The following is a 15,213-nucleotide window of genomic DNA, read 5'->3' on the forward strand; positions in this document are numbered from 1 at the left end:
AGTGTATTCCAATTCTCAGCTGATGCATATGGCACGGTTGGCATGCATTAGTCAACCTAAATAGTAGTTTCTGATTTGTAAAAGTTAATTGCACATAAAAAGCTGTGGCTGGTCATTTCAACTTGTATAAATAGGTGTAAAGTAAGCTGCAGTGTGGCCATTGCATGTTTGTTTATTGAATATTTTGACTAATTAGAATATGCATTTGAATGCCCTAATTTCCATTTAACCAATCCGTTTAAATCCTTTTATTATCTATAAATGGATTTCTCCTCTCAATCAAAACAGAAAATGCAAAAAAGTTTCACTTGGCACATTCGAGTAGTATGAGTGCTTAAATTTAGGAGGTATTGTTAGCAAATAAAATGTCAAGTTATTCCTTTTCGGCACCCAAACCTCTGGAATATTGAGATTTAAGTAGTTTGAGGTTATATCCCTGCTTCTTTGGTCTGTTCCTGACATAGCTCAGAGTTCATCGGTAGCATATTGTGCATGATTTATATCATGCACAGGATATTTCCTACAAAAAGTTTAAAGTAACGTTCAACCTGAAAGAAATGGGATTGCACTGGCATACTGTGCTGGAAAACCTGACAAGTGATCAACATTCTTGTGAGAGAGAAGCAACATCTGTCTGTCAGTTGTACATTGGAAGAAAAAGCATGATAGAATGTAATGCTCTGGCAAGTCATCCCAACGTTATATTTATATTATTTACTCTGTCTCAGGGCATACATTATAAGGCTTTGGAAATTTACAAAGGCATGTTTGATAAAAAAAAAAAAAGGCTAGTTTGAATTACTTGAACCTTCGCTAAGCTCCACCCCTTGCTTTCTATTGCTAACTCAGACAAGCTAAAATAAATAATGAATTGAAAATTTCTGTGAAGTGGTAAAAACTGATTGGATTATTATTATGATTATTCTATTTGAATTGATAATTAATTGATAATTAATTAATGTATTTGAGGTGATAACTATAATGCAGAATTTGTATGTTACTAATTAAAATTAATTGAAATTCATATAGGCCCAGTGTTGGGTAAGTTACTCAAAAAAAGTAATCCACTACAAATTACTAATTACTACTTTAAAATTGTAATTTGATTACATTACTGATTACTGCATGTAAAAAGTAATCAGATTACTAATTACTTTACTTTCAAGTTACTTTGAAAACCTATTAAAACTACAAGAATACACTACAAAGTGAAACTCAGTTCTTTCCGTAATTTAATATTGCAAAAAGAGACAGGGTTGTGTAATTTTATTTTATATATTTTAAAATATATAGAATATTTTTTATATTTATTTTACTATACATTCTCTTCACTGTATGTACATGTATAATAAAATAAAATGACAAGTCTGTCTCTGTTAAATGTCAGTTTTAATGATCAATAATGTTTCATATTTTTAAAATGAAAACAAAAAGTAGCAGGGTTGTGTTTTATATTAGAGACCTGCGCGGGACACAATTTTCAGACCCGCTCCCGCCTGCTCCCGCAGTGTTCAGTCCCGCTCCCGCCCGCTCCCGCAAAGATTTGTCATTTTTAGTCCCGCTCCCGCCCGCATCTGTCATATGATGTCCCGCTCCCGCCCGCACTTTCTGTCTGACGAAAGGTCTTGGGGAAAAAAATGCGTGCGCACAAAATTCCTTACCAATACTTGGTAACATATTTATTGGTAAGCCTGCATATCTTCAACCATACAAAACATTAAATAGGCATCAGTAACTAACGCCAACAAAGATAAACATTAATCGGCCCAAATTCCATTAGGCTTAACGTGTAGGCTAACATAAAAACAGCCTTAGGCATTGCCTACACATAGGAACATTTGTAAAACGGATAATACTTATCTACTATATTATAGACTTCACTATATCACAGGCCATTTAAACATTTAAAATGTGATCACAAAACACGAAACGAGAAGTACTTACATCTGAAGCGCTTAGGCCTATATCTGAAGCACTAGAGGCGCTCTGTTCCTCGTCCATGCTGTCTATTTTGAACTTGAACTAGCTTTCGAATTGGAACACGGAGCAGCGGGAAGGAATTGTCTCTAAACAAGTGTGCGTGACATTAGGCCCCGCCCTACCCGACAACATTCACAAGTTTAGGCTGCTTAAAACGTTTTTATTGCTGCCAATCAGAATCTCCCTCATTTATATATATTTACTTTACACTAATATTTAATTTGCGGGAGTGCAGCGTATCATCCCTCCCGCCCGCACCCGCAAGTGCACCTCATCATCCCGCCCGCTACCCCAATGACCTTTCAAAATTTGTCCCGCGTCGCACTGTTTTGCGTCGCGACCCGCGGGTACCGCGGGACTCCCGCGGGGTTGCAGACCTCTATTTTATATATCGTGTTGTTATAAATATATGCAGTGAAGATAATCAATGTATGCGCACATTTGTGTGGCCATTAGCCTAATATGTTTACGATTTTTTTTAAATGAAAAGAGGCAGAGTTGTGTTTTATAACATATTTTGTTTTATTGTTGACGAAAAGAGGCAGAGTTGTACTTTATACCATATTTCGTTTAATTGTTGCCTGAAATATAGCTACATAAAGAGATAACCGGAGTAGCCAGAGCGTGCTGAGTGACGCGATCAAGAACGCGCGGTTCTGTTTGCAGAATAACCGGACCGCCTCCTCTCGTCCTCGGGAGTTCGTTCTCCTGAGTCGAACTTGGCAAGTCTGAACTACCAAGGACGCAAGTCCGAAGTCTGTGGTCCAAACCGTGTAGCGCTGCGTGTGTGTGTGTGTGTGTCTGCCTCATGAAGCGCGTTCTCCGGTAATTCATTAAAGCGCATGCTAACGCAGCCGGCCAAACGTGATTAGAAAGGCATTTTACTAAATATTTTTTTCTTAACAGTACATTTGTAACGCAAGTAACTTAATTGTATTGACATCAGTAACTGTAATCAAATTACATAAATTTAAAATGTAATGAGTTACATTACTGCGTTACCACGAAAAGTAATTAGAATACAGTTACTTTGTAACGCGTTATACCCAACTCTGTATAGGCCTACATTACATTTTACTGTTTTTTAACTATACAATCTAAGTTTGTCAAGCTTTGGATATTGGCCTTTGTTTTGAAAAAAAGAAAAGTATAAAAAGCTTAAAGGTTTGTAGGTCTTGTGGACACAGATAATGATGAATGGATGGATGGACGGACGGGCGATGGATGGATGGATGGATAGATAGATGTTTGAAATGCCACCTTTAGAAATTTGTGTTTTAGTTTATATATTTGATCCTATTTAGAAACTTGTGAGGAAGAACACTACGATTTCCTAGAAAATTCAATAAATTCCTCTTCCAGTCATTCCAATTCCACTTCCTGTGGGATTTGGCTAATTCAATTCAAATTCCAAATTCTAAACCCTATACCCAGTGTGTGAATTATACATTGACTTTCAGGGGTTCAGCTTTTTTTTAGTTTACCTAGTTTAAAGGCAAGTTTATCAAATTTAATTCAATTAGATCTAATTTGTTCAACAAAAGTATGCAGTTAATATCCAAAGAAAAACATTCCTCTATTCAGTATGAACTCCACACAATAGCTATTAAAACTGCCGAACAGTTTCACCAATACTTCAAAACATAAGAAACTATGTATTGGCCAATACAGCAGGCAGTATACTGTAGTAAAACACTGCCATATGTCTGTTGCTGTTCTCTTACTCATGACATCATCAGTGTTAAATGAAATCTGACTGGGGGAAAAAGGCCTCTGCTATTTATATGTGAAAAGGTCACTCCATTTACTTTCAGTTTATGACCAACATAAATTATACATGGATAAATCATATCATGTAACATATATAGTGGCCGGTATTTAATACGAAATTGATATGAACAATTTAGAAAAAAAAAAAAAATTCTATGATACACTACCTCAGTAAGTGATTCCTAAACATTTCACAGATAAATGGATGATCATGAAAGAATGCACTCACATACTGTTACTACTGTGTAGTTAAAGCGATAGTTCACTCAAAAATGAAATCTGTCATTATTTACTCACCCTCAAGTTGTTTCAAACCTGTATGAATTTCTTTCTTCTGCTGAACACAAAAGAAGCTAACCAAAGGGTTGAAGGGCCCCATTGACTTCCATAGCATTTTGTTTTTTCCATATGGGAAATCCCCAACAAACCCCCTGTAATTCGCACGGTCTATACCATGGTATGACTTGCAATAGTCTTGGATTAGAAAAGTTTGTCTGCTAATATGGTAGACGGCAACAGTTGCTACGGCTGGACCGGTCAGTGACGTTTTTGAGGCGCGGCCTTGCAAAGGGTCAATTGTTTTAAATAAGTGTCTCATTTGGGATACAAATCTTAACTAGCTTGTCTAACATGTCTTTGCAGAACTCTTTATCATTTAGCCTTGGCCATGTAAGAGTCACCTGGGCCTTGTAAATCCTACACTGCACAAGAAATTTTAGAAATCCTAAACACTATCGCCTACAAAGTATCAATTTGCAACTGGGTGCAATCAAAACATCCCAGAAAATATACATGGTCCATGTGGTCACAGCTCATGTGTTGATGTTACTGAATCAGGACTGCTTCAGTATGGTTGGATTGTCTTGGATTGTTTACAGCGCATCTGTTCTCTCTCAGAGCTGAGCTGTTGTGAAAGATTTATGTTGCAGATCTGACATTAGCTAAGCTTGTGATGAGTTGCCATGGAGATTCCAATTAGTGGTTACACATCATCTTGACTCAGATATGGTAGGATAATGGATGTTGTCCACAGTGAAATCACTGTACAGGCTAGTTTTCTCTCCAAGTATTACTACATTTTTAGCGCGCTTCAGAATAAATGTGTCCGTTGCATGTATGCATGCAGCAATGATATCAGCACGGCGCACAGCCTAGCCAAAATCAAGAGCAATTTATCTTTATATTCCCTTTTCTGTCTTTTTCACTTACTCTCTCACAGCAATGCACACAAGTAAGCAGAGCAATCCCTAAACTAGAGCTGCATTTCCTGATGTTTTTACATGCAAGGCAGGACGTGAATAGTGTTAAACGGGTTTTGCTAACCAGCCAAACCTTGACCACGTAATTCAATATGCAAATATCATGACACCCAGCCTTTCTTTGATGGGACTTAAAAATGTTGATGTCAAATATAACACTGAAAAATTATGGTGACTTCTAAGCTTTAAATCTGATTTAATTGCAGAAATGTGTGGCATAGACAAAGATGGGATTTTTGCATTTTCTGAAAACGCTCACCACAAGATACTAGGGATTTGTGAGTTGTTCCTATGCATTTGCTAAGGTATTTAGTGTGGTTGCTAGGGCCTTGTTGCATGATTGTTTGCATGCACCACTAATAAGAAGTAGGCTGCAGTGCAGTGATTTACAGTGCGCATTGTAAAAGAACTTAACTGCTAACTTGACTGTATTTTTCAGTAGCATGGCAGCGTCTCAGCTGTTTTCAGAATAGTGTAGCTTCCCCACTTCTTCCAACTAGAGCTGCACAATTCTGGATGAATTGAGTTTTTTTGCTTCAAAAAAAGATCATGATTCTCCCACGATACTGAACAAAAATAACGTAATTTACTTGAGGTTCTAACAAAATGTTAATTGCTGCAGTCTATTTAAAATGTAAAAAATGATGGTTTGAATGAAATGATTCAATGTCTATTTGTTATTTGAAGCATCGAGTTAATCTCAAAAAGACGCTACTACCAGTTTTACCGCAGAATCAGGCTTTTACACTGCTGCGGGATGTTTTTTTAATCCGTGGGTTGAAGCAATCCCCCTAGTCCACCTTTGTCGAGTCCGAGTCGAGTCCAAGTCCTTACCAATCAAGTCCGAGTCCAAAGGGGGCCGAGTCGGACTTGAGTCCGAGTCCTTAACATCCGATTCCGAGTCGAGTCCGGCCTAGTCCACAAAGATTTAAATTATTTGAAATTGACCTTTCACAAAGACCCGCACCTCTTAGTTACTGTTGCTACGTCCGACAAGCCATTCCGCTCTCTCTTCACACATCATGTTCTCACACAGTGAAAAATATATAGCAGAGCAAAGAGAACACTTTCAATGCACCAACAGACAAGACAGATCATTTACACCAATCATCCTTTTCAAAAGTTTACACTCCCTGGCTCTTAATGGATGTTTCTTTCTCGAGCATCACTGAATGTTTGAAGCGTTTGTAATAGTTGTGCATGAGTCAGTTGTCACTAGTGTGAAAATATGGATCTCAAAATCATACAATCACTGCTAGTAAGGAGTCAAATATGCAGAAGATGACAAACAAGGGACTCACGAACAACCATTAAAAAAAAAAACAGTTGTGGATCATCCAGGTAATGAGACACAATATTAAAAATCAAGCGCATGTAATTTGTCTTGTATATTGTGTTTGTATTTTGTCTTGTGGACTAGGCTATACTTAAACATCTCTTATGTGAAAAAGCTTTTTCAGGGCAGTACTAAAAAAAAAAATGTTTTTTAATGATCCTTATTAAAAAATAAATAAAAGTAACATTTTGGAGGTTCTGCAAGGTGTATGTAAACTAAACTTATGAATAAAGTGTAAATGTAACAAAAATCATAAGATTATTATACGCCAAAATGTTGCTATAGTTATCACGTTCTCTATGTCAATCATCACAATTTCATGACTCGCATGACTATAATTTAGCGGATTCACTCCCACATTTAAATGCACTTATCACTCCTTACACTTTACAGTGTGAACGTAACAACTGGTCCTCTAGAAGCATGAAAAACAAAACTATTATTTAGATCAATAGTACTCCCTTTAAAGGTGCTCTAAGCAATGTCACGCGTTTTTCAGGCCAAAACATTTGTCACATACAGCAAACATCTCCTCACTATCCGCTAGCTGCCTGTCCCCTGAACACACTGTAAAAAACACGGTCTCTGCAGACACCCCAGGCTCCACAAAAGGCAACAAAAACAAACTGGGCTAACCCGTACCACGAAACATAACAAACTGTTCCAGCCAATAACCGACAAGAAGGATTTAGGGGGTTAGTGCGCGGATGAGGAGGGAGGGTCTAGCTAGCCTCCGTTTTGTTTGACAATACTTTAAGCGTCAACAAGAAATGACGTCACCCAACATCGCTTAGAGCACCTTTAAGCTATCACTTATTTACGGCGTTCTGCACTCTTTCTAAAACTCTCGTCATAAACACTGAAGTTGTCCGCATCTGCACAGTGAATCTCTTATTTACATCACGTCTAGACATTGTTGTTCATGAGGGGATTTGCAAAAGTGTAAAGATCGTGCTGATTCTGAACATACATTTTGACCGAATTCACTCTAAAATGCCTCTGGTTGGCCACTGCGTTCTTGTGTTTGATACATGTCTGTGATTGGCTACAATGCTGAACGCTGAAACAACACAATGCAAGTAGTTTCGTTTCGTTATTTGAATAATAATATATTGTGTCCTCCAGTGCACGGACTCGACTGTACTCGGAAAATTTTTCCGAGTCTAAAATGTCAGTCCATGTCAAGTCAGAGTACAAATTCACCCGAGTGCGTGACAAGTCAGAGTTAATTAAAAATTGGACACGAGTAACCCGACTCTAACTGCCCCATTGTTTTTTTAGTTTTGGCTGTGATTGGGTGGGTTTTGAATAGCAATTGGGCTGGCTTTGTTATGCAAACCTTTGTTTATAGTTTAGTTAAATCCAAACTATAAACTTGTATCCCATTTCTTCTGTGATAACCCTCTACAATGCAAGTAAATCACTTGCATATGCAACAAAATTTCATGAGGTGACTAAATGTAATTTATTAGCCAATGGCTAGTAAATGATAGAATTACAGTCGTCTGTAATTAATTTATTTAGAGGCCAAAAAAAAAGTTTAATGCAGATATAATTTCATTGCATGCTGAGCTTTACGGACTGTTGCTTGGCTGAGAGCACCCTCTGTCGCTTTCTCTCACACTCGCGCACTCACAATGAGAGAAAGAGAGAGCACATGCAGATAGTTGACAGAACTCCCCTCGCGGCTAATGACTACGCTCAAATCAGGGCGCCCTATTTAAACAGATTCAGTTCGCTCCTAACTGCTTGCTCCTCGCTCTCTTCAACCCACCACCTCCCCAGCTCCTCATTGTCGTGTATAACGTGGCATTTGCTATTATGTCATCGTTGCTGCTCTGTTCATATTGGGGAATAGTTCTACTCTCCCAGTACTAAACTGTGAGTGTTCCCTAATGCTGCTGCTGTCCCCTGAACAGAGCCATACCGCCAAATTTTAATTACAACTGAATTGCAATTTATTCAATACAAATTTCCTAATCTTTCTATTGTCTTGTGTGTTCTTGACTTAAATGGAACTGACAGAACTATCTACACTGAACAACATTATAAATGCAACACTTTTGTTTTTGCCCCCATTTTTCTTGAGCTGAAGTCAAAGATCTAAGACTTTTTCTATGTACACAAAAGGCCTATTTCTCTCAAATATTGTTCAAAATTCTGTCTAAATCTGTGTTAGTGAGCACTTCTCCTTTGCCGAGATATACCACACCTGTGAGGTGGATGGATTATCAAGATGCTGATTAAAGAACATGCTTATTGCACAGGTGTACCTTAGGCTGGCCACAATAAAAGGCCACTCTAAAATGTGCAGTTTTATCACACAGCACAATGCACAGATGTCGCAAGTTTCAAGTGAGTGTGCAATTGGCATGCTGACTGCAGGAATGTCCACCTGTGCTGTCATTTCTCTACCATAAGTCATCTTCAAAGGCATTTCAGAGAATTTGGCAGTACATCCAACCGGCCTCACAACCGCAGACCAAGTGTAACACCAGCCCAGGACCTCCACATCCAGTAACTTCACCTCCAAGATCGTCTGAGACCAGCCACCCGGACAGCTGCTGGAACAATCGGTTTACATAACCAAATAATTTCTGCACAAACTTTAAGAAACCGTCTCAGTGAACCTCCTCTGCATGCCCGTCGTCCTCATCGGGTTCTCGACTTGACTGCAGTTTGTCGCCGTAACCGACTAGAGTGGGCAAATGCTCACATTCGATGCCGTCTGGCACTTTGGAGAAGTGTTCTCTTCACGGATGAATCGCGTTTTTCACTTTACAGGGCAGATGGCAGACAGCGTGTATGGCATCGTGTGGGTGAGCGGTTTTGCTGATGTCAACGTTGTGGATCGAGTGGGCAGGCGTATGTTATGGACAATGAACACAGGTGCATTTTATTGATGGCGTTTTGAATGCACAGGGATACCGTGACAAGATCCTGAGGCCCATTGTTGTGCTATTCATCCACGACCATCACCTCATTTTGCAGCATGATAATGCACAGCCCCATATTGCAAGGATCTGTACACAATTCCTGGAAGCTGAAAACATCCCAGTTCTTGCATGGCCTGCATACTCATCGGCATGTCACCCATTGAGCATGTTTGGGATGCTCTGGATCGGCATATATGACAGCGTGTTCCAGGTCCTGCCAATATCCAGCAACTTCGCACAGCCATTGAAGAGGAGTGGACTAACATTCAACAGGCCACAATCAACAACCTGATCAACTCTATGCAAAGGAGATGTGTTGCACTGCGTGAGGCAAATGGTGGTCACACCAGATACTGACTGGTTTTTCGGACCCCCGGACCCGCTCTATACAGTAAAACTGCACATTTTAGAGTGGCCTTTTATTCTTGCCAGCCTAAGGTACACCTGTGAAATAATCATGCTGTCTAATCGGCATCTTGATATGCCACACCTGTGAGGTGGATGGATTATCTTGGCAAAGGAGAAGTGCTCATAAAGAGTTAGAATTATTTGTGAACAATATTTGAGAGAAATAGGCTTTTTGTGTACATTGAAAAAGTCTTAGATCTTTGAGTGCAAAAACAAAAGTGTTGTGTTTATCATTTTGTTCAGTATACTTTTGCACAAAAAGAGTAGCTTTATTCTAGTATTACAGTATACTAATTGCAGGGAAGGTCAACTTAAGGCTCAAGTGCCTTGATCATAAATCAGGATTGTGTTGTCAGTAAGAGCAGGTTTTGCTTCATCCAGGCTAAGATTGATCTGAAACCGTTTTGTCACCAGCACAGATCCTTAACTATTTAGCTATGGACACCCCTAAGGCTAAAACCTTAGTTCAAATGACCTATATTCTTCATGGATGATTACACTTTTGGACGGTCTCTGAGAGAAAAGCCTTGCTGCAATAGCTTCAGCTCTCCAAAGCCACTTGGAATTGACACATACATTTTGGACCAGAGATCAGAAAGCGACATTACTCACAGATCTGCCTTTCATAAAACCTCTGTCATTACCAGCATGACTTGCAATTCCAAGCTCTTGCCACAGTTTCTCTTAATAACTCGGCCAGTGCAACGGCCGTGTGTCTTTTTGTATTAGACGGGTGTCAGTGTACCCACATGTCAGCACCCTGGAGGTCAGAAAGCATTAGTCAAGCCTCACGCCTGACCCCAACATGTGACCATTAACCCTAGAGTCACATAACCTTGCAGTTATTTAAAAGGTCATGACAGGGGGCCCCTAATGCCGTTTGCCACTCCTGACCCCTCACCTTGCAAGACACTTGCTCAGTCTTATAATAAACATTTGGGCGCATGCAGCTGGTCACCTGCAGGACATCTGCTTCTGAAGGCTGGCAATTGGTTCTGAGGTTCGGGGATTTTAAGAAGCTGTTGGAATTCATTAACGGAGCTGAATGCATTGATTGTGTATTGTGAGCAGCAGTGATGGGGAGTGACTGACTGAAACTTGGAGATGTTAATCATTTAAACTACATTTTTCAGTAGTGTGACAGAAGTTCAGCTTTCAAACTAGAGCTTGTCCAGTAATGAGCAACTTTTGGTAGTGGAGGCGTAGCTTGACTATAAGCTGCATTGCTGTCTTTTGTCATTGTTTTGCGCATGCAACTAGGCAAATTGACTATTAGTTGTGTAAAGTGAACACTAACATGCAAAAAGTCTTCAAGCATGCGTTGTGCAGCTTGTCTTGGTGTTTTGAATACACATAAAGCTCATGGAAATAAACACAATGACTGACACAATATCAAGTGCTGTTGCTCATAGAAGCCTGGCTTTGGTTTTTGAAAAGAGATGAAAAGCAGGTCCGGTTTCTGACAGCACTTAACAATTTGGCATCATGACTTAGAGAAAAAGGGGTAGTTGGGCCGCACTGCGCTGCAATAGAGGCTTAAAGATTCAGTGATGTTTATCATCAAATGATTCTTCTAAATAAGGAAACAGTTTAATACCTGAAGGTCATTAGATGCAGTCGTTAATGCCAGTTTTGTCTCAGACGTGGATTTCTCTGTATATCTGGCTCCAGATGCACATGTGTGCCAGGCACTTCAGTCTTGAAAAATCATCCTGGCCTTGTGAACATCCTCAGCCAAGCTTCACTCACTAGCTTCAAAGTGCCTCGTGGGTAGTTTTAATGTGCTATTGTGATCCTCACAATTATGGATGGAAGTCTCAGTTTGAGGGAGTTGTGGGAAACGGGCCATGACCCGTTGGGATGAGTCAGTGAGGAAAGTGCTGAGTCCCTCATTTTTGTCTTTAAAGTGTGAAGGATGAGATTCATTCCGACAGTAAAATGTGTCAGCAAAGCATTAAAGTCAACCGCTATGTTCCCCTGTCACATCTTATGTGTGATTTTCATTTATTTTATGCAAACGCATGCTTTGAATACTGGGAAAAAAATAATGTTTTTCAGTGATTGGCTTTGCACTTGCAAATATTAGCCATTTGGGAGTTCATTGCTTTGCCAATATCTTTGATTAAAATATGAAACAATAACTTATTGTAGCAAATCATAATTTTACCAAAAACATAAAAAATGCTTCTGTCATGATACAATTCCCTTGGTAAGGACTATTTTTGGACCAACCATTACTTGAAAGATATTTTCTCAAGCAGAAAATACCAGCTTATGTCTCTATGCTAGTTTGAGTTCATCAGTAAAACGTAGCTGATGAAAAGGTAGCTGTCTTACAAGTTAAGCTAGATAACTGTTTGGTAGCCAGCCTAGTTTTTTGAGCGTGTGAGCATGTGTTTGTGTGTGTGTGTGTGTGTGTGTGTGTTTGTGTGTATGTATATATATATATATATATATATATATATATATATCGCACGCAGTGCAACACATCTCCTTCGCATGGAGATGATCAGGTTGTTGATTGTGGCCTGTGGAATGTTGGTCCACTCCTCTTCAATGGCTGTGGGAAGTTGCTGGATATTGGCAGGACCTGGAACACACTGTCATATACGCCAATCCAAAGCATCCCAAACATGCTCAATTGGTGACGTGTCCGGTGAGTATGCTGGCCATGCAAGAACTGGGATGTTTTCAGCTTCAAGGAATTGTGTCCAGATCCTTGCAACATGGGGCTGTGCATTATCATGCTGCAACATGAGGTGATGGTCATGGATGAATGGCACAACAATGGGCCTCAGGATCTCGTCACGGTATCTCTGTGCATTCAAAATGCCATCGATAAAATGCACCTGTGTTCGTTGTCCATAACATACACCTGCCCATACCATAACACCACCGCCACCATGGGCCACTCGATCCACTATGTTGACATCAGCAAACCGCTAACCCACACAACGCCATACACACTGTCTGCCATCTGCCCTGTAAAGTCGAAAACGCGATTTATCCGTGAAGAGAACACCTCTCCAAAGTGCCAGACGCCATCGAATGTGAGCATTTGCCCACTCAAGTCGGTCACGACGACGAACTGCAGTCAGGTCGAGACCCCGATGAGGATGACGAGTATGCAGATGTCACCAGTGCTGCGTAATAAAACTGCACATTTTAGAGTGGCCTTTTATTGTGCCTAAGGTACACCTGTGCAATAATCATGCTGTCTAATCAGCATCTTGATATGCCACTCCTGTGAGGTGGATGGATTATCTCGGCAAAGGAGAAGTGTTCACTAAAACAGATTTATACAGATTTTATACAGATTTTGTGAACAATATTTAAGAGAAATAGGCCTTTTGTGTACATAGAAAAAGTCTTAGATCTTTGAGTTCAGCTTACAAAAAATGGGGGCAAAAACAAGTTTTGCATTTATAATTTTGTACAGTATATATATATATATATATATATATATATATATATATATATATATAAAAAATAATATTTTATATACATTGCATTTGTCAAATTTGTGTAAATTTATATTTTATACATTTAGCTATTGATAAAGGCAAAGAATATTTGCAAGTAATCTCCAAGTTTATTTTGTATACTTTACTTTTCAAGATTGACATTCATTTTAGGTTCCGGTATGTTAATCATTGAGCCATTTTAATCATTTGTACCCTCAAACACAGTTTAAATTTTTCTTCCAGAGGTTTTAAGGATTTGGAGCCCCCTTTGATGTTGATTTGTACAGGATGAAATGAAGATCAGACAGGCCAAGGAAATGACAACACTGAAACATACACCGTCACCCATTATGATCCTATAGTCAAAGGAAACATAAGACCGCCAGTTTCCTCTGAAGAGTGGACTTAAAGTACTTACAGTTGCCTTTCCATAGAAATAATGTAGAAAACATACAACCTTCTGGATGTTTTGAGGATGATAGATTTATTGAGAGATCACAATTAAGACTGTGGTTATTTGTCGATCCAACAATCTCATTGAATCACCATAGGAGGATTTTAAAAGTAGCTTAGATTACCCCTTTTCTGTCCTGGTTTGAATTCTACCCTGACTTCAACCCATTCAGTTTCCCATTTGCCATCTACTTGAGAAAGAATCTCACACATTTCCAAACACGTGCCACGGATGTGTCTTTCCACTGGTGCGTAAGCCATATTCTCTTATAGGTTTCCATTTCAATAAGTGCAGGGTCTATATCTCTATGATGAATGAGATGTGCAGCCTAAAGAAAACAAATGAACATCCAAGGGTAGAGAAACTGAGAAAAGCCTGTTGGAGAGTGCTAGAGGTGAGTAAGCCTGAGCCAAGTCCTTCATTGTAACCCAAGTACTGGGTATGTGGGTGCACTCTCTCTAGGTTTTGGGCAAGCTGCAAGCTAAAACATGTCGGGATATAATCTCTTCCATTGCAACGACGGCGAAGGAATACGTCAAGATAAACAGTTCAGTTACAACACTGGCCAAGTGTACTTTTTTCCACCTTTGTTGCAGTTGGCGACGTCCTTGCGTTGGACCTACAGAACTTGAAATGTGAACGCTGATATGGATGGCAATCATGTATCAGATAAGCCCGTTGGGTTCAGGCACGCTGTCGGTGAGTGATAATTTGCACCCTTCAGTCACCTTTCTTCATGCGTCATTTAAGAGCTTTGACCACTTCATGCGTCATTCAGGAGCTTTGAGAGCTTTGACCACACCTTGGTTTTTTGATTTGGATACCATCAAATATGAATTTCTTTTTTTTTTCTTGATGTGCTCCACATATTAGTGATAAAATATGCAGTGCATTACAGCTGCATAGAGAGTTTGAGTGGGTGGAATATTTTTCTGATGGCTTCCAGAGCATTTGGCACTTTCTGATGGATATCAATGTGAGCTAGTGTCAAATGTTGTTTACTTCATCATCTTTGTAACTGTTCTTATACTCGGATTAAACCAGGGCTTTTCAAACTGTGTGTGTGTTTTTTGTTCCCCTTTTTTTATTTTATTTTAATTCATTTATTTTTTAAACTACTGGTATAGATAATTTCTCCTTTTTGCAATGTGTGTGTGTAGTCTCTATCAAGGGAGTTTTCTCTATCCATTGTTGCCTTTCGCAAGTACTTAAATACAAATCACATTTATAAATATTTTCCAGATGATATATTAATCATTCAGTTTAGCAATAATACTGTATATCGCTAACAACTTGTCTTTTTTATATAAGTATTTTTATTAGAATTTTACATTTTACAAAAAAGCAAAAGAAATCAAAATTCATTTAGAAAATATATACAACTCAATGAATGATAATATCAACAGAAACAACAATATAAATAATTATTATACATTATAGATTATAAATAATCCAACATTAATAGTTTTCAATTTATCCTTTTTATTTTATTTTCCCCCCTTTTTATTTTATCGCTAAGAACAACCGAGGCGTATGCAGTTTTAGTAATGAAGCATAAACAAAAACAAAAGTAGAGGGCAGAGTCGACAGCATACAATGCCCTACA

Source organism: Siphateles boraxobius, unplaced genomic scaffold, assembly GCF_051911475.1.
Source record: "Siphateles boraxobius isolate OS27281-9 unplaced genomic scaffold, OSU_SipBor_1 7, whole genome shotgun sequence".
NCBI lineage: Eukaryota > Metazoa > Chordata > Actinopteri > Cypriniformes > Leuciscidae > Siphateles > Siphateles boraxobius.